Source organism: Lithobates pipiens, unplaced genomic scaffold (genome assembly GCF_037356315.1).
Source record: "Lithobates pipiens isolate NorthernLeopardFrog02 unplaced genomic scaffold, aLitPip1_a1.2 Scaffold_8, whole genome shotgun sequence".
NCBI lineage: Eukaryota > Metazoa > Chordata > Amphibia > Anura > Ranidae > Lithobates > Lithobates pipiens.
This window is the reverse complement of record NW_027507903.1, coordinates 593,035,580-593,054,020: the sequence shown is the minus strand read 5'-3', so window position 1 is coordinate 593,054,020 and position 18,441 is coordinate 593,035,580. Positions and strand designations below refer to the sequence as shown.

The following is an 18,441-nucleotide window of genomic DNA, read 5'->3' as shown; positions in this document are numbered from 1 at the left end:
TCCTGGACCAAGACACTTCCAGTATTCTTAATCAGTGACTGGGTTACAAATGAAGTTCCCCTTTAGCCTCATGATGCCAGGTCCAGCAGAGGAAACGCAGGCCAAAAAATAAGGTAGAATCCACTCTGGATTATAGGCAAGAGAAGATCAAGCAGCGTGTGCCAGTCGCAGATTGTTTACGGGAGCCCAGGTAAGCTACCACAGACAAGGTTCTATGGCAGGAAACAGTTGGTCAAACAATCACCTTCAGCCACCTTTATTTCTGGTGCAGATTCCAAGAGCCTCGAGGGGGGAGGTTGGCTTCCCGTCCCCTAGGACATTTCATCTCTCTGGTCCAGTGAGCGTTCCTGGCAGATGTGCATAAAGACTGCCCAATCAGAAGCTCAAGGACCTCAAAGCGCCCGAACAGGGACTTGAACCCTGGACCCTCAGATTAAAAGTCTGATGCTCTACCGACTGAGCTATCCGGGCTCTGAAAAATCCACCACCAGAAGAGTCCAAAGCTGTTTGAATCTTGACATCTATGGTGGAAAAAGAGCATTCAGCCTGAAAGCACAAGTATTTGGCTTGCCCAGGCTGGCCAATCGTCCTCTCCCGTTTAATTTTCTAGGACAGGTTGAAGATAAAAGGGAGAATCTAACCTGTAAGCATGCAGATAGGGTCCAGTCCAGTTTCTGGATTACTTTTACCTACAGGCCAATGCTCTTTCACCGGAAACAAGGGCCTTGCAAAAAGACACTGCCCGAACGGCTTCCTTAAGTCCTGGACCAAGACACTTCCAGTATTCTTAATCAGTGACTGGGTTACAAATGAAGTTCCCCTTTAGCCTCATGATGCCAGGTCCAGCAGAGGAAACGCAGGCCAAAAAATAAGGTAGAATCCACTCTGGATTATAGGCAAGAGAAGATCAAGCAGCGTGTGCCAGTCGCAGATTGTTTACGGGAGCCCAGGTAAGCTACCACAGACAAGGTTCTATGGCAGGAAACAGTTGGTCAAACAATCACCTTCAGCCACCTTTATTTCTGGTGCAGATTCCAAGAGCCTCGAGGGGGGAGGTTGGCTTCCCGTCCCCTAGGACATTTCATCTCTCTGGTCCAGTGAGCGTTCCTGGCAGATGTGCATAAAGACTGCCCAATCAGAAGCTCAAGGACCTCAAAGCGCCCGAACAGGGACTTGAACCCTGGACCCTCAGATTAAAAGTCTGATGCTCTACCGACTGAGCTATCCAGGCTCTGAAAAATCCACCACCAGAAGAGTCCAAAGCTGTTTGAATCTTGACATCTATGGTGGAAAAAGAGCATTCAGCCTGAAAGCACAAGTATTTGGCTTGCCCAGGCTGGCCAATCGTCCTCTCCCGTTTAATTTTCTAGGACAGGTTGAAGATAAAAGGGAGAATCTAACCTGTAAGCATGCAGATAGGGTCCAGTCCAGTTTCTGGCTTACTTTTACCTACAGGCCAATGCTCTTTCACCGGAAACAAGGGCCTTGCAAAAAGACACTGCCCGAACGGCTTCCTTAAGTCCTGGACCAAGACACTTCCAGTATTCTTAATCAGTGACTGGGTTACAAATGAAGTTCCCCTTTAGCCCCATGATGCCAGGTCCAGCAGAGGAAACGCAGGCCAAAAAATAAGGTAGAATCCACTCTGGATTATAGGCAAGAGAAGATCAAGCAGCGTGTGCCAGTCGCAGATTGTTTACGGGAGCCCAGGTAAGCTACCACAGACAAGGTTCTATGGCAGGAAACAGTTGGTCAAACAATCACCTTCAGCCACCTTTATTTCTGGTGCAGATTCCAAGAGCCTCGAGGAGGGAGGTTGGCTTCCCGTCCCCTAGGACATTTCATCTCTCTGGTCCAGTGAGCGTTCCTGGCAGATGTGCATAAAGACTGCCCAATCAGAAGCTCAAGGACCTCAAAGCGCCCGAACAGGGACTTGAACCCTGGACCCTCAGATTAAAAGTCTGATGCTCTACCGACTGAGCTATCCGGGCTCTGAAAAATCCACCACCAGAAGAGTCCAAAGCTGTTTGAATCTTGACATCTATGGTGGAAAAAGAGCATTCAGCCTGAAAGCACAAGTATTTGGCTTGCCCAGGCTGGCCAATCGTCCTCTCCCGTTTCATTTTCTAGGACAGGTTGAAGATAAAAGGGAGAATCTAACCTGTAAGCATGCAGATAGGGTCCAGTCCAGTTTCTGGATTACTTTTACCTACAGGCCAATGCTCTTTCACCGGAAACAAGGGCCTTGCAAAAAGACACTGCCCGAACGGCTTCCTTAAGTCCTGGACCAAGACACTTCCAGTATTCTTAATCAGTGACTGGGTTACAAATGAAGTTCCCCTTTAGCCTCATGATGCCAGGTCCAGCAGAGGAAACGCAGGCCAAAAAATAAGGTAGAATCCACTCTGGATTATAGGCAAGAGAAGATCAAGCAGCGTGTGCCAGTCGCAGATTGTTTACGGGAGCCCAGGTAAGCTACCACAGACAAGGTTCTATGGCAGGAAACAGTTGGTCAAACAATCACCTTCAGCCACCTTTATTTCTGGTGCAGATTCCAAGAGCCTCGAGGGGGGAGGTTGGCTTCCCGTCCCCTAGGACATTTCATCTCTCTGGTCCAGTGAGCGTTCCTGGCAGATGTGCATAAAGACTACCCAATCAGAAGCTCAAGGACCTCAAAGCGCCCAAACAGGGACTTGAACCCTGGACCCTCAGATTAAAAGTCTGATGCTCTACCGACTGAGCTATCCGGGCTCTGAAAAATCCACCACCAGAAGAGTCCAAAGCTGTTTGAATCTTGACATTTATGGTGGAAAAAGAGCATTCAGCCTGAAAGCACAAGTATTTGGCTTGCCCAGGCTGGCCAATCGTCCTCTCCCGTTTCATTTTCTAGGACAGGTTGAAGATAAAAGGGAGAATCTAACCTGTAAGCATGCAGATAGGGTCCAGTCCAGTTTCTGGCTTACTTTTACCTACAGGCCAATGCTCTTTCACCGGAAACAAGGGCCTTGCAAAAAGACACTGCCCGAACGGCTTCCTTAAGTCCTGGACCAAGACACTTCCAGTATTCTTAATCAGTGACTGGGTTACAAATGAAGTTCCCCTTTAGCCTCATGATGCCAGGTCCAGCAGAGGAAACGCAGGCCAAAAAATAAGGTAGAATCCACTCTGGATTATAGGCAAGAGAAGATCAAGCAGCGTGTGCCAGTCGCAGATTGTTTACGGGAGCCCAGGTAAGCTACCACAGACAAGGTTCTATGGCAGGAAACAGTTGGTCAAACAATCACCTTCAGCCACCTTTATTTCTGGTGCAGATTCCAAGAGCCTCGAGGGGGGAGGTTGGCTTCCCGTCCCCTAGGACATTTCATCTCTCTGGTCCAGTGAGCGTTCCTGGCAGATGTGCATAAAGACTGCCCAATCAGAAGCTCAAGGACCTCAAAGCGCCCGAACAGGGACTTGAACCCTGGACCCTCAGATTAAAAGTCTGATGCTCTACCGACTGAGCTATCCAGGCTCTGAAAAATCCACCACCAGAAGAGTCCAAAGCTGTTTGAATCTTGACATCTATGGTGGAAAAAGAGCATTCAGCCTGAAAGCACAAGTATTTGGCTTGCCCAGGCTGGCCAATCGTCCTCTCCCGTTTAATTTTCTAGGACAGGTTGAAGATAAAAGGGAGAATCTAACCTGTAAGCATGCAGATAGGGTCCAGTCCAGTTTCTGGATTACTTTTACCTACAGGCCAATGCTCTTTCACCGGAAACAAGGGCCTTGCAAAAAGACACTGCCCGAACGGCTTCCTTAAGTCCTGGACCAAGACACTTCCAGTATTCTTAATCAGTGACTGGGTTACAAATGAAGTTCCCCTTTAGCCTCATGATGCCAGGTCCAGCAGAGGAAACGCAGGCCAAAAAATAAGGTAGAATCCACTCTGGATTATAGGCAAGAGAAGATCAAGCAGCGTGTGCCAGTCGCAGATTGTTTACGGGAGCCCAGGTAAGCTACCACAGACAAGGTTCTATGGCAGGAAACAGTTGGTCAAACAATCACCTTCAGCCACCTTTATTTCTGGTGCAGATTCCAAGAGCCTCGAGGGGGGAGGTTGGCTTCCCGTCCCCTAGGACATTTCATCTCTCTGGTCCAGTGAGCGTTCCTGGCAGATGTGCATAAAGACTACCCAATCAGAAGCTCAAGGACCTCAAAGCGCCCAAACAGGGACTTGAACCCTGGACCCTCAGATTAAAAGTCTGATGCTCTACCGACTGAGCTATCCGGGCTCTGAAAAATCCACCACCAGAAGAGTCCAAAGCTGTTTGAATCTTGACATTTATGGTGGAAAAAGAGCATTCAGCCTGAAAGCACAAGTATTTGGCTTGCCCAGGCTGGCCAATCGTCCTCTCCCGTTTCATTTTCTAGGACAGGTTGAAGATAAAAGGGAGAATCTAACCTGTAAGCATGCAGATAGGGTCCAGTCCAGTTTCTGGCTTACTTTTACCTACAGGCCAATGCTCTTTCACCGGAAACAAGGGCCTTGCAAAAAGACACTGCCCGAACGGCTTCCTTAAGTCCTGGACCAAGACACTTCCAGTATTCTTAATCAGTGACTGGGTTACAAATGAAGTTCCCCTTTAGCCTCATGATGCCAGGTCCAGCAGAGGAAACGCAGGCCAAAAAATAAGGTAGAATCCACTCTGGATTATAGGCAAGAGAAGATCAAGCAGCGTGTGCCAGTCGCAGATTGTTTACGGGAGCCCAGGTAAGCTACCACAGACAAGGTTCTATGGCAGGAAACAGTTGGTCAAACAATCACCTTCAGCCACCTTTATTTCTGGTGCAGATTCCAAGAGCCTCGAGGGGGGAGGTTGGCTTCCCGTCCCCTAGGACATTTCATCTCTCTGGTCCAGTGAGCGTTCCTGGCAGATGTGCATAAAGACTGCCCAATCAGAAGCTCAAGGACCTCAAAGCGCCCGAACAGGGACTTGAACCCTGGACCCTCAGATTAAAAGTCTGATGCTCTACCGACTGAGCTATCCAGGCTCTGAAAAATCCACCACCAGAAGAGTCCAAAGCTGTTTGAATCTTGACATCTATGGTGGAAAAAGAGCATTCAGCCTGAAAGCACAAGTATTTGGCTTGCCCAGGCTGGCCAATCGTCCTCTCCCGTTTAATTTTCTAGGACAGGTTGAAGATAAAAGGGAGAATCTAACCTGTAAGCATGCAGATAGGGTCCAGTCCAGTTTCTGGATTACTTTTACCTACAGGCCAATGCTCTTTCACCGGAAACAAGGGCCTTGCAAAAAGACACTGCCCGAACGGCTTCCTTAAGTCCTGGACCAAGACACTTCCAGTATTCTTAATCAGTGACTGGGTTACAAATGAAGTTCCCCTTTAGCCTCATGATGCCAGGTCCAGCAGAGGAAACGCAGGCCAAAAAATAAGGTAGAATCCACTCTGGATTATAGGCAAGAGAAGATCAAGCAGCGTGTGCCAGTCGCAGATTGTTTACGGGAGCCCAGGTAAGCTACCACAGACAAGGTTCTATGGCAGGAAACAGTTGGTCAAACAATCACCTTCAGCCACCTTTATTTCTGGTGCAGATTCCAAGAGCCTCGAGGGGGGAGGTTGGCTTCCCGTCCCCTAGGACATTTCATCTCTCTGGTCCAGTGAGCGTTCCTGGCAGATGTGCATAAAGACTGCCCAATCAGAAGCTCAAGGACCTCAAAGCGCCCGAACAGGGACTTGAACCCTGGACCCTCAGATTAAAAGTCTGATGCTCTACCGACTGAGCTATCCAGGCTCTGAAAAATCCACCACCAGAAGAGTCCAAAGCTGTTTGAATCTTGACATCTATGGTGGAAAAAGAGCATTCAGCCTGAAAGCACAAGTATTTGGCTTGCCCAGGCTGGCCAATCGTCCTCTCCCGTTTCATTTTCTAGGACAGGTTGAAGATAAAAGGGAGAATCTAACCTGTAAGCATGCAGATAGGGTCCAGTCCAGTTTCTGGCTTACTTTTACCTACAGGCCAATGCTCTTTCACCGGAAACAAGGGCCTTGCAAAAAGACACTGCCCGAACGGCTTCCTTAAGTCCTGGACCAAGACACTTCCAGTATTCTTAATCAGTGACTGGGTTACAAATGAAGTTCCCCTTTAGCCCCATGATGCCAGGTCCAGCAGAGGAAACGCAGGCCAAAAAATAAGGTAGAATCCACTCTGGATTATAGGCAAGAGAAGATCAAGCAGCGTGTGCCAGTCGCAGATTGTTTACGGGAGCCCAGGTAAGCTACCACAGACAAGGTTCTATGGCAGGAAACAGTTGGTCAAACAATCACCTTCAGCCACCTTTATTTCTGGTGCAGATTCCAAGAGCCTCGAGGGGGGAGGTTGGCTTCCCGTCCCCTAGGACATTTCATCTCTCTGGTCCAGTGAGCGTTCCTGGCAGATGTGCATAAAGACTGCCCAATCAGAAGCTCAAGGACCTCAAAGCGCCCGAACAGGGACTTGAACCCTGGACCCTCAGATTAAAAGTCTGATGCTCTACCGACTGAGCTATCCGGGCTCTGAAAAATCCACCACCAGAAGAGTCCAAAGCTGTTTGAATCTTGACATCTATGGTGGAAAAAGAGCATTCAGCCTGAAAGCACAAGTATTTGGCTTGCCCAGGCTGGCCAATCGTCCTCTCCCGTTTCATTTTCTAGGACAGGTTGAAGATAAAAGGGAGAATCTAACCTGTAAGCATGCAGATAGGGTCCAGTCCAGTTTCTGGATTACTTTTACCTACAGGCCAATGCTCTTTCACCGGAAACAAGGGCCTTGCAAAAAGACACTGCCCGAACGGCTTCCTTAAGTCCTGGACCAAGACACTTCCAGTATTCTTAATCAGTGACTGGGTTACAAATGAAGTTCCCCTTTAGCCTCATGATGCCAGGTCCAGCAGAGGAAACGCAGGCCAAAAAATAAGGTAGAATCCACTCTGGATTATAGGCAAGAGAAGATCAAGCAGCGTGTGCCAGTCGCAGATTGTTTACGGGAGCCCAGGTAAGCTACCACAGACAAGGTTCTATGGCAGGAAACAGTTGGTCAAACAATCACCTTCAGCCACCTTTATTTCTGGTGCAGATTCCAAGAGCCTCGAGGGGGGAGGTTGGCTTCCCGTCCCCTAGGACATTTCATCTCTCTGGTCCAGTGAGCGTTCCTGGCAGATGTGCATAAAGACTACCCAATCAGAAGCTCAAGGACCTCAAAGCGCCCAAACAGGGACTTGAACCCTGGACCCTCAGATTAAAAGTCTGATGCTCTACCGACTGAGCTATCCGGGCTCTGAAAAATCCACCACCAGAAGAGTCCAAAGCTGTTTGAATCTTGACATTTATGGTGGAAAAAGAGCATTCAGCCTGAAAGCACAAGTATTTGGCTTGCCCAGGCTGGCCAATCGTCCTCTCCCGTTTCATTTTCTAGGACAGGTTGAAGATAAAAGGGAGAATCTAACCTGTAAGCATGCAGATAGGGTCCAGTCCAGTTTCTGGCTTACTTTTACCTACAGGCCAATGCTCTTTCACCGGAAACAAGGGCCTTGCAAAAAGACACTGCCCGAACGGCTTCCTTAAGTCCTGGACCAAGACACTTCCAGTATTCTTAATCAGTGACTGGGTTACAAATGAAGTTCCCCTTTAGCCTCATGATGCCAGGTCCAGCAGAGGAAACGCAGGCCAAAAAATAAGGTAGAATCCACTCTGGATTATAGGCAAGAGAAGATCAAGCAGCGTGTGCCAGTCGCAGATTGTTTACGGGAGCCCAGGTAAGCTACCACAGACAAGGTTCTATGGCAGGAAACAGTTGGTCAAACAATCACCTTCAGCCACCTTTATTTCTGGTGCAGATTCCAAGAGCCTCGAGGGGGGAGGTTGGCTTCCCGTCCCCTAGGACATTTCATCTCTCTGGTCCAGTGAGCGTTCCTGGCAGATGTGCATAAAGACTGCCCAATCAGAAGCTCAAGGACCTCAAAGCGCCCGAACAGGGACTTGAACCCTGGACCCTCAGATTAAAAGTCTGATGCTCTACCGACTGAGCTATCCAGGCTCTGAAAAATCCACCACCAGAAGAGTCCAAAGCTGTTTGAATCTTGACATCTATGGTGGAAAAAGAGCATTCAGCCTGAAAGCACAAGTATTTGGCTTGCCCAGGCTGGCCAATCGTCCTCTCCCGTTTAATTTTCTAGGACAGGTTGAAGATAAAAGGGAGAATCTAACCTGTAAGCATGCAGATAGGGTCCAGTCCAGTTTCTGGATTACTTTTACCTACAGGCCAATGCTCTTTCACCGGAAACAAGGGCCTTGCAAAAAGACACTGCCCGAACGGCTTCCTTAAGTCCTGGACCAAGACACTTCCAGTATTCTTAATCAGTGACTGGGTTACAAATGAAGTTCCCCTTTAGCCTCATGATGCCAGGTCCAGCAGAGGAAACGCAGGCCAAAAAATAAGGTAGAATCCACTCTGGATTATAGGCAAGAGAAGATCAAGCAGCGTGTGCCAGTCGCAGATTGTTTACGGGAGCCCAGGTAAGCTACCACAGACAAGGTTCTATGGCAGGAAACAGTTGGTCAAACAATCACCTTCAGCCACCTTTATTTCTGGTGCAGATTCCAAGAGCCTCGAGGGGGGAGGTTGGCTTCCCGTCCCCTAGGACATTTCATCTCTCTGGTCCAGTGAGCGTTCCTGGCAGATGTGCATAAAGACTACCCAATCAGAAGCTCAAGGACCTCAAAGCGCCCAAACAGGGACTTGAACCCTGGACCCTCAGATTAAAAGTCTGATGCTCTACCGACTGAGCTATCCGGGCTCTGAAAAATCCACCACCAGAAGAGTCCAAAGCTGTTTGAATCTTGACATTTATGGTGGAAAAAGAGCATTCAGCCTGAAAGCACAAGTATTTGGCTTGCCCAGGCTGGCCAATCGTCCTCTCCCGTTTCATTTTCTAGGACAGGTTGAAGATAAAAGGGAGAATCTAACCTGTAAGCATGCAGATAGGGTCCAGTCCAGTTTCTGGCTTACTTTTACCTACAGGCCAATGCTCTTTCACCGGAAACAAGGGCCTTGCAAAAAGACACTGCCCGAACGGCTTCCTTAAGTCCTGGACCAAGACACTTCCAGTATTCTTAATCAGTGACTGGGTTACAAATGAAGTTCCCCTTTAGCCTCATGATGCCAGGTCCAGCAGAGGAAACGCAGGCCAAAAAATAAGGTAGAATCCACTCTGGATTATAGGCAAGAGAAGATCAAGCAGCGTGTGCCAGTCGCAGATTGTTTACGGGAGCCCAGGTAAGCTACCACAGACAAGGTTCTATGGCAGGAAACAGTTGGTCAAACAATCACCTTCAGCCACCTTTATTTCTGGTGCAGATTCCAAGAGCCTCGAGGGGGGAGGTTGGCTTCCCGTCCCCTAGGACATTTCATCTCTCTGGTCCAGTGAGCGTTCCTGGCAGATGTGCATAAAGACTGCCCAATCAGAAGCTCAAGGACCTCAAAGCGCCCGAACAGGGACTTGAACCCTGGACCCTCAGATTAAAAGTCTGATGCTCTACCGACTGAGCTATCCAGGCTCTGAAAAATCCACCACCAGAAGAGTCCAAAGCTGTTTGAATCTTGACATCTATGGTGGAAAAAGAGCATTCAGCCTGAAAGCACAAGTATTTGGCTTGCCCAGGCTGGCCAATCGTCCTCTCCCGTTTAATTTTCTAGGACAGGTTGAAGATAAAAGGGAGAATCTAACCTGTAAGCATGCAGATAGGGTCCAGTCCAGTTTCTGGATTACTTTTACCTACAGGCCAATGCTCTTTCACCGGAAACAAGGGCCTTGCAAAAAGACACTGCCCGAACGGCTTCCTTAAGTCCTGGACCAAGACACTTCCAGTATTCTTAATCAGTGACTGGGTTACAAATGAAGTTCCCCTTTAGCCTCATGATGCCAGGTCCAGCAGAGGAAACGCAGGCCAAAAAATAAGGTAGAATCCACTCTGGATTATAGGCAAGAGAAGATCAAGCAGCGTGTGCCAGTCGCAGATTGTTTACGGGAGCCCAGGTAAGCTACCACAGACAAGGTTCTATGGCAGGAAACAGTTGGTCAAACAATCACCTTCAGCCACCTTTATTTCTGGTGCAGATTCCAAGAGCCTCGAGGGGGGAGGTTGGCTTCCCGTCCCCTAGGACATTTCATCTCTCTGGTCCAGTGAGCGTTCCTGGCAGATGTGCATAAAGACTGCCCAATCAGAAGCTCAAGGACCTCAAAGCGCCCGAACAGGGACTTGAACCCTGGACCCTCAGATTAAAAGTCTGATGCTCTACCGACTGAGCTATCCGGGCTCTGAAAAATCCACCACCAGAAGAGTCCAAAGCTGTTTGAATCTTGACATCTATGGTGGAAAAAGAGCATTCAGCCTGAAAGCACAAGTATTTGGCTTGCCCAGGCTGGCCAATCGTCCTCTCCCGTTTCATTTTCTAGGACAGGTTGAAGATAAAAGGGAGAATCTAACCTGTAAGCATGCAGATAGGGTCCAGTCCAGTTTCTGGATTACTTTTACCTACAGGCCAATGCTCTTTCACCGGAAACAAGGGCCTTGCAAAAAGACACTGCCCGAACGGCTTCCTTAAGTCCTGGACCAAGACACTTCCAGTATTCTTAATCAGTGACTGGGTTACAAATGAAGTTCCCCTTTAGCCTCATGATGCCAGGTCCAGCAGAGGAAACGCAGGCCAAAAAATAAGGTAGAATCCACTCTGGATTATAGGCAAGAGAAGATCAAGCAGCGTGTGCCAGTCGCAGATTGTTTACGGGAGCCCAGGTAAGCTACCACAGACAAGGTTCTATGGCAGGAAACAGTTGGTCAAACAATCACCTTCAGCCACCTTTATTTCTGGTGCAGATTCCAAGAGCCTCGAGGGGGGAGGTTGGCTTCCCGTCCCCTAGGACATTTCATCTCTCTGGTCCAGTGAGCGTTCCTGGCAGATGTGCATAAAGACTACCCAATCAGAAGCTCAAGGACCTCAAAGCGCCCAAACAGGGACTTGAACCCTGGACCCTCAGATTAAAAGTCTGATGCTCTACCGACTGAGCTATCCGGGCTCAGAAAAATCCACCACCAGAAGAGTCCAAAGCTGTTTGAATCTTGACATTTATGGTGGAAAAAGAGCATTCAGCCTGAAAGCACAAGTATTTGGCTTGCCCAGGCTGGCCAATCGTCCTCTCCCGTTTCATTTTCTAGGACAGGTTGAAGATAAAAGGGAGAATCTAACCTGTAAGCATGCAGATAGGGTCCAGTCCAGTTTCTGGCTTACTTTTACCTACAGGCCAATGCTCTTTCACCGGAAACAAGGGCCTTGCAAAAAGACACTGCCCGAACGGCTTCCTTAAGTCCTGGACCAAGACACTTCCAGTATTCTTAATCAGTGACTGGGTTACAAATGAAGTTCCCCTTTAGCCTCATGATGCCAGGTCCAGCAGAGGAAACGCAGGCCAAAAAATAAGGTAGAATCCACTCTGGATTATAGGCAAGAGAAGATCAAGCAGCGTGTGCCAGTCGCAGATTGTTTACGGGAGCCCAGGTAAGCTACCACAGACAAGGTTCTATGGCAGGAAACAGTTGGTCAAACAATCACCTTCAGCCACCTTTATTTCTGGTGCAGATTCCAAGAGCCTCGAGGGGGGAGGTTGGCTTCCCGTCCCCTAGGACATTTCATCTCTCTGGTCCAGTGAGCGTTCCTGGCAGATGTGCATAAAGACTGCCCAATCAGAAGCTCAAGGACCTCAAAGCGCCCGAACAGGGACTTGAACCCTGGACCCTCAGATTAAAAGTCTGATGCTCTACCGACTGAGCTATCCGGGCTCTGAAAAATCCACCACCAGAAGAGTCCAAAGCTGTTTGAATCTTGACATCTATGGTGGAAAAAGAGCATTCAGCCTGAAAGCACAAGTATTTGGCTTGCCCAGGCTGGCCAATCGTCCTCTCCCGTTTCATTTTCTAGGACAGGTTGAAGATAAAAGGGAGAATCTAACCTGTAAGCATGCAGATAGGGTCCAGTCCAGTTTCTGGATTACTTTTACCTACAGGCCAATGCTCTTTCACCGGAAACAAGGGCCTTGCAAAAAGACACTGCCCGAACGGCTTCCTTAAGTCCTGGACCAAGACACTTCCAGTATTCTTAATCAGTGACTGGGTTACAAATGAAGTTCCCCTTTAGCCTCATGATGCCAGGTCCAGCAGAGGAAACGCAGGCCAAAAAATAAGGTAGAATCCACTCTGGATTATAGGCAAGAGAAGATCAAGCAGCGTGTGCCAGTCGCAGATTGTTTACGGGAGCCCAGGTAAGCTACCACAGACAAGGTTCTATGGCAGGAAACAGTTGGTCAAACAATCACCTTCAGCCACCTTTATTTCTGGTGCAGATTCCAAGAGCCTCGAGGGGGGAGGTTGGCTTCCCGTCCCCTAGGACATTTCATCTCTCTGGTCCAGTGAGCGTTCCTGGCAGATGTGCATAAAGACTACCCAATCAGAAGCTCAAGGACCTCAAAGCGCCCAAACAGGGACTTGAACCCTGGACCCTCAGATTAAAAGTCTGATGCTCTACCGACTGAGCTATCCGGGCTCTGAAAAATCCACCACCAGAAGAGTCCAAAGCTGTTTGAATCTTGACATTTATGGTGGAAAAAGAGCATTCAGCCTGAAAGCACAAGTATTTGGCTTGCCCAGGCTGGCCAATCGTCCTCTCCCGTTTCATTTTCTAGGACAGGTTGAAGATAAAAGGGAGAATCTAACCTGTAAGCATGCAGATAGGGTCCAGTCCAGTTTCTGGCTTACTTTTACCTACAGGCCAATGCTCTTTCACCGGAAACAAGGGCCTTGCAAAAAGACACTGCCCGAACGGCTTCCTTAAGTCCTGGACCAAGACACTTCCAGTATTCTTAATCAGTGACTGGGTTACAAATGAAGTTCCCCTTTAGCCTCATGATGCCAGGTCCAGCAGAGGAAACGCAGGCCAAAAAATAAGGTAGAATCCACTCTGGATTATAGGCAAGAGAAGATCAAGCAGCGTGTGCCAGTCGCAGATTGTTTACGGGAGCCCAGGTAAGCTACCACAGACAAGGTTCTATGGCAGGAAACAGTTGGTCAAACAATCACCTTCAGCCACCTTTATTTCTGGTGCAGATTCCAAGAGCCTCGAGGGGGGAGGTTGGCTTCCCGTCCCCTAGGACATTTCATCTCTCTGGTCCAGTGAGCGTTCCTGGCAGATGTGCATAAAGACTGCCCAATCAGAAGCTCAAGGACCTCAAAGCGCCCGAACAGGGACTTGAACCCTGGACCCTCAGATTAAAAGTCTGATGCTCTACCGACTGAGCTATCCGGGCTCTGAAAAATCCACCACCAGAAGAGTCCAAAGCTGTTTGAATCTTGACATCTATGGTGGAAAAAGAGCATTCAGCCTGAAAGCACAAGTATTTGGCTTGCCCAGGCTGGCCAATCGTCCTCTCCCGTTTAATTTTCTAGGACAGGTTGAAGATAAAAGGGAGAATCTAACCTGTAAGCATGCAGATAGGGTCCAGTCCAGTTTCTGGATTACTTTTACCTACAGGCCAATGCTCTTTCACCGGAAACAAGGGCCTTGCAAAAAGACACTGCCCGAACGGCTTCCTTAAGTCCTGGACCAAGACACTTCCAGTATTCTTAATCAGTGACTGGGTTACAAATGAAGTTCCCCTTTAGCCTCATGATGCCAGGTCCAGCAGAGGAAACGCAGGCCAAAAAATAAGGTAGAATCCACTCTGGATTATAGGCAAGAGAAGATCAAGCAGCGTGTGCCAGTCGCAGATTGTTTACGGGAGCCCAGGTAAGCTACCACAGACAAGGTTCTATGGCAGGAAACAGTTGGTCAAACAATCACCTTCAGCCACCTTTATTTCTGGTGCAGATTCCAAGAGCCTCGAGGGGGGAGGTTGGCTTCCCGTCCCCTAGGACATTTCATCTCTCTGGTCCAGTGAGCGTTCCTGGCAGATGTGCATAAAGACTACCCAATCAGAAGCTCAAGGACCTCAAAGCGCCCAAACAGGGACTTGAACCCTGGACCCTCAGATTAAAAGTCTGATGCTCTACCGACTGAGCTATCCGGGCTCTGAAAAATCCACCACCAGAAGAGTCCAAAGCTGTTTGAATCTTGACATTTATGGTGGAAAAAGAGCATTCAGCCTGAAAGCACAAGTATTTGGCTTGCCCAGGCTGGCCAATCGTCCTCTCCCGTTTCATTTTCTAGGACAGGTTGAAGATAAAAGGGAGAATCTAACCTGTAAGCATGCAGATAGGGTCCAGTCCAGTTTCTGGCTTACTTTTACCTACAGGCCAATGCTCTTTCACCGGAAACAAGGGCCTTGCAAAAAGACACTGCCCGAACGGCTTCCTTAAGTCCTGGACCAAGACACTTCCAGTATTCTTAATCAGTGACTGGGTTACAAATGAAGTTCCCCTTTAGCCTCATGATGCCAGGTCCAGCAGAGGAAACGCAGGCCAAAAAATAAGGTAGAATCCACTCTGGATTATAGGCAAGAGAAGATCAAGCAGCGTGTGCCAGTCGCAGATTGTTTACGGGAGCCCAGGTAAGCTACCACAGACAAGGGTCTATGGCAGGAAACAGTTGGTCAAACAATCACCTTCAGCCACCTTTATTTCTGGTGCAGATTCCAAGAGCCTCGAGGGGGGAGGTTGGCTTCCCGTCCCCTAGGACATTTCATCTCGCTGGTCCAGTGAGCATTCCTGGCAGATGTGCATAAAGACTGCCCAATCAGAAGCTCAAGGACCTCAAAGCGCCAAAACAGGGACTTGAACCCTGGACACTCAGATTAAAAGTCTGATGCTCTACCGACTGAGCTATCCAGGCTCTGAAAAATCCACCACCAGAAGAGTCCAAAGCTGTTTGAATCTTGACATCTATGGTGGAAAAAGAGCATTCAGCCTGAAAGCACAAGTATTTGGCTTGCCCAGGCTGGCCAATCGTCCTCTCCCGTTTCATTTTCTAGGACAGGTTGAAGATAAAAGGGAGAATCTAACCTGTAAGCATGCAGATAGGGTCCAGTCCAGTTTCTGGCTTACTTTTACCTACAGGCCAATGCTCTTTCACCGGAAACAAGGGCCTTGCAAAAAGACACTGCCCGAACGGCTTCCTTAAGCCCTGGACCAAGACACTTCCAGTATTCTTAATCAGTGACTGGGTTACAAATGAAGTTCCCCTTTAGCCTCATGATGCCAGGTCCAGCAGAGGAAACGCAGGCCAAAAAATAAGGTAGAATCCACTCTGGATTATAGGCAAGAGAAGATCAAGCAGCGTGTGCCAGTCGCAGATTGTTTACGGGAGCCCAGGTAAGCTACCACAGACAAGGTTCTATGGCAGGAAACAGTTGGTCAAACAATCACCTTCAGCCACCTTTATTTCTGGTGCAGATTCCAAGAGCCTCGAGGGGGGAGGTTGGCTTCCCGTCCCCTAGGACATTTCATCTCTCTGGTCCAGTGAGCGTTCCTGGCAGATGTGCATAAAGACTGCCCAATCAGAAGCTCAAGGACCTCAAAGCGCCCGAACAGGGACTTGAACCCTGGACCCTCAGATTAAAAGTCTGATGCTCTACCGACTGAGCTATCCGGGCTCTGAAAAATCCGCCACCAGAAGAGTCCAAAGCAGTTTGAATCTTGACATCTTTGGTGGAAAAAGAGCATTCAGCCTGAAAGCACAAGTATTTGGCTTGCCCAGGCTGGCCAATCGTCCTCTCCCGTTTCATTTTCTGGGACAGGTTGAAGATAAAAGGGAGAATCTAACCTGTAAGCATGCAGATAGGGTCCAGTCCAGTTTCTGGCTTACTTTTACCTACAGGCCAATGCTCTTTCACCGGAAACAAGGGCCTTGCAAAAAGACACTGCCCGAACGGCTTCCTTAAGTCCTGGACCAAGACACTTCCAGTATTCTTAATCAGTGACTGGGTTACAAATGAAGTTCCCCTTTAGCCTCATGATGCCAGGTCCAGCAGAGGAAATGCAGGCCAAAAAATAAGGTAGAATCCACTCTGGATTATAGGCAAGAGAAGATCAAGCAGCGTGTGCCAGTCGCAGATTGTTTACGGGAGCCCAGGTAAGCTACCACAGACAAGGTTCTATGGCAGGAAACAGTTGGTCAAACAATCACCTTCAGCCACCTTTATTTCTGGTGCAGATTCCAAGAGCCTCGAGGGGGGAGGTTGGCTTCCCGTCCCCTAGGACATTTCATCTCTCTGGTCCAGTGAGCGTTCCTGGCAGATGTGCATAAAGACTGCCCAATCAGAAGCTCAAGGACCTCAAAGCGCCCGAACAGGGACTTGAACCCTGGACCCTCAGATTAAAAGTCTGATGCTCTACCGACTGAGCTATCCGGGCTCTGAAAAATCCACCACCAGAAGAGTCCAAAGCTGTTTGAATCTTGACATTTATGGTGGAAAAAGAGCATTCAGCCTGAAAGCACAAGTATTTGGCTTGCCCAGGCTGGCCAATCGTCCTCTCCCGTTTCATTTTCTAGGACAGGTTGAAGATAAAAGGGAGAATCTAACCTGTAAGCATGCAGATAGGGTCCAGTCCAGTTTCTGGCTTACTTTTACCTACAGGCCAATGCTCTTTCACCGGAAACAAGGGCCTTGCAAAAAGACACTGCCCGAACGGCTTCCTTAAGTCCTGGACCAAGACACTTCCAGTATTCTTAATCAGTGACTGGGTTACAAATGAAGTTCCCCTTTAGCCTCATGATGCCAGGTCCAGCAGAGGAAACGCAGGCCAAAAAATAAGGTAGAATCCACTCTGGATTATAGGCAAGAGAAGATCAAGCAGCGTGTGCCAGTCGCAGATTGTTTACGGGAGCCCAGGTAAGCTACCACAGACAAGGTTCTATGGCAGGAAACAGTTGGTCAAACAATCACCTTCAGCCACCTTTATTTCTGGTGCAGATTCCAAGAGCCTCGAGGGGGGAGGTTGGCTTCCCGTCCCCTAGGACATTTCATCTCTCTGGTCCAGTGAGCGTTCCTGGCAGATGTGCATAAAGACTGCCCAATCAGAAGCTCAAGGACCTCAAAGCGCCCGAACAGGGACTTGAACCCTGGACCCTCAGATTAAAAGTCTGATGCTCTACCGACTGAGCTATCCGGGCTCTGAAAAATCCACCACCAGAAGAGTCCAAAGCTGTTTGAATCTTGACATCTATGGTGGAAAAAGAGCATTCAGCCTGAAAGCACAAGTATTTGGCTTGCCCAGGCTGGCCAATCGTCCTCTCCCGTTTCATTTTCTGGGACAGGTTGAAGATAAAAGGGAGAATCTAACCTGTAAGCATGCAGATAGGGTCCAGTCCAGTTTCTGGCTTACTTTTACCTACAGGCCAATGCTCTTTCACCGGAAACAAGGGCCTTGCAAAAAGACACTGCCCGAACGGCTTCCTTAAGTCCTGGACCAAGACACTTCCAGTATTCTTAATCAGTGACTGGGTTACAAATGAAGTTCCCCTTTAGCCTCATGATGCCAGGTCCAGCAGAGGAAATGCAGGCCAAAAAATAAGGTAGAATCCACTCTGGATTATAGGCAAGAGAAGATCAAGCAGCGTGTGCCAGTCGCAGATTGTTTACGGGAGCCCAGGTAAGCTACCACAGACAAGGTTCTATGGCAGGAAACAGTTGGTCAAACAATCACCTTCAGCCACCTTTATTTCTGGTGCAGATTCCAAGAGCCTCGAGGGGGGAGGTTCGCTTCCCGTCCCCTAGGACATTTCATCTCTCTGGTCCAGTGAGCGTTCCTGGCAGATGTGCATAAAGACTGCCCAATCAGAAGCTCAAGGACCTCAAAGCGCCCAAACAGGGACTTGAACCCTGGACCCTCAGATTAAAAGTCTGATGCTCTACCGACTGAGCTATCCAGGCTCTGAAAAATCCACCACCAGAAGAGTCCAAAGCTGTTTGAATCTTGACATCTATGGTGGAAAAAGAGCATTCAGCCTGAAAGCACAAGTATTTGGCTTGCCCAGGCTGGCCAATCGTCCTCTCCCGTTTCATTTTCTAGGACAGGTTGAAGATAAAAGGGAGAATCTAACCTGTAAGCATGCAGATAGGGTCCAGTCCAGTTTCTGGCTTACTTTTACCTACAGGCCAATGCTCTTTCACCGGAAACAAGGGCCTTGCAAAAAGACACTGCCCGAACGGCTTCCTTAAGTCCTGGACCAAGACACTTCCAGTATTCTTAATCAGTGACTGGGTTACAAATGAAGTTCCCCTTTAGCCTCATGATGCCAGGTCCAGCAGAGGAAACGCAGGCCAAAAAATAAGGTAGAATCCACTCTGGATTATAGGCAAGAGAAGATCAAGCAGCGTGTGCCAGTCGCAGATTGTTTACGGGAGCCCAGGTAAGCTACCA

General features: G+C 48.7%; 9 non-coding genes across 9 annotated transcripts; all 9 read right to left on the bottom strand.

Moving 5' to 3' along the window:
- Positions 1-398: 398 nt before the first annotated feature.
- TRNAK-UUU (transfer RNA lysine (anticodon UUU)) lies at positions 399-471 on the bottom strand. The gene has a single exon. It is a non-coding gene; the product is annotated as a tRNA-Lys (tRNA).
- A 1,447-nt stretch (positions 472-1,918) lies between these two features.
- Positions 1,919-1,991, bottom strand: TRNAK-UUU (transfer RNA lysine (anticodon UUU)). Its single transcript has one exon. It is a non-coding gene; the product is annotated as a tRNA-Lys (tRNA).
- Positions 1,992-6,478: 4,487 nt separating this feature from the next.
- Positions 6,479-6,551, bottom strand: TRNAK-UUU (transfer RNA lysine (anticodon UUU)). Its single transcript has one exon. It is a non-coding gene; the product is annotated as a tRNA-Lys (tRNA).
- A 3,727-nt stretch (positions 6,552-10,278) lies between these two features.
- Positions 10,279-10,351, bottom strand: TRNAK-UUU (transfer RNA lysine (anticodon UUU)). The gene has a single exon. It is a non-coding gene; the product is annotated as a tRNA-Lys (tRNA).
- Positions 10,352-11,798: 1,447 nt separating this feature from the next.
- On the bottom strand, positions 11,799-11,871 carry TRNAK-UUU (transfer RNA lysine (anticodon UUU)). The gene has a single exon. It is a non-coding gene; the product is annotated as a tRNA-Lys (tRNA).
- A 1,447-nt stretch (positions 11,872-13,318) lies between these two features.
- Positions 13,319-13,391, bottom strand: TRNAK-UUU (transfer RNA lysine (anticodon UUU)). The gene has a single exon. It is a non-coding gene; the product is annotated as a tRNA-Lys (tRNA).
- Positions 13,392-15,598: 2,207 nt separating this feature from the next.
- Positions 15,599-15,671, bottom strand: TRNAK-UUU (transfer RNA lysine (anticodon UUU)). Its single transcript has one exon. It is a non-coding gene; the product is annotated as a tRNA-Lys (tRNA).
- A 687-nt stretch (positions 15,672-16,358) lies between these two features.
- TRNAK-UUU (transfer RNA lysine (anticodon UUU)) lies at positions 16,359-16,431 on the bottom strand. The gene has a single exon. It is a non-coding gene; the product is annotated as a tRNA-Lys (tRNA).
- Positions 16,432-17,118: 687 nt separating this feature from the next.
- On the bottom strand, positions 17,119-17,191 carry TRNAK-UUU (transfer RNA lysine (anticodon UUU)). Its single transcript has one exon. It is a non-coding gene; the product is annotated as a tRNA-Lys (tRNA).
- Positions 17,192-18,441: the final 1,250 nt, after the last annotated feature.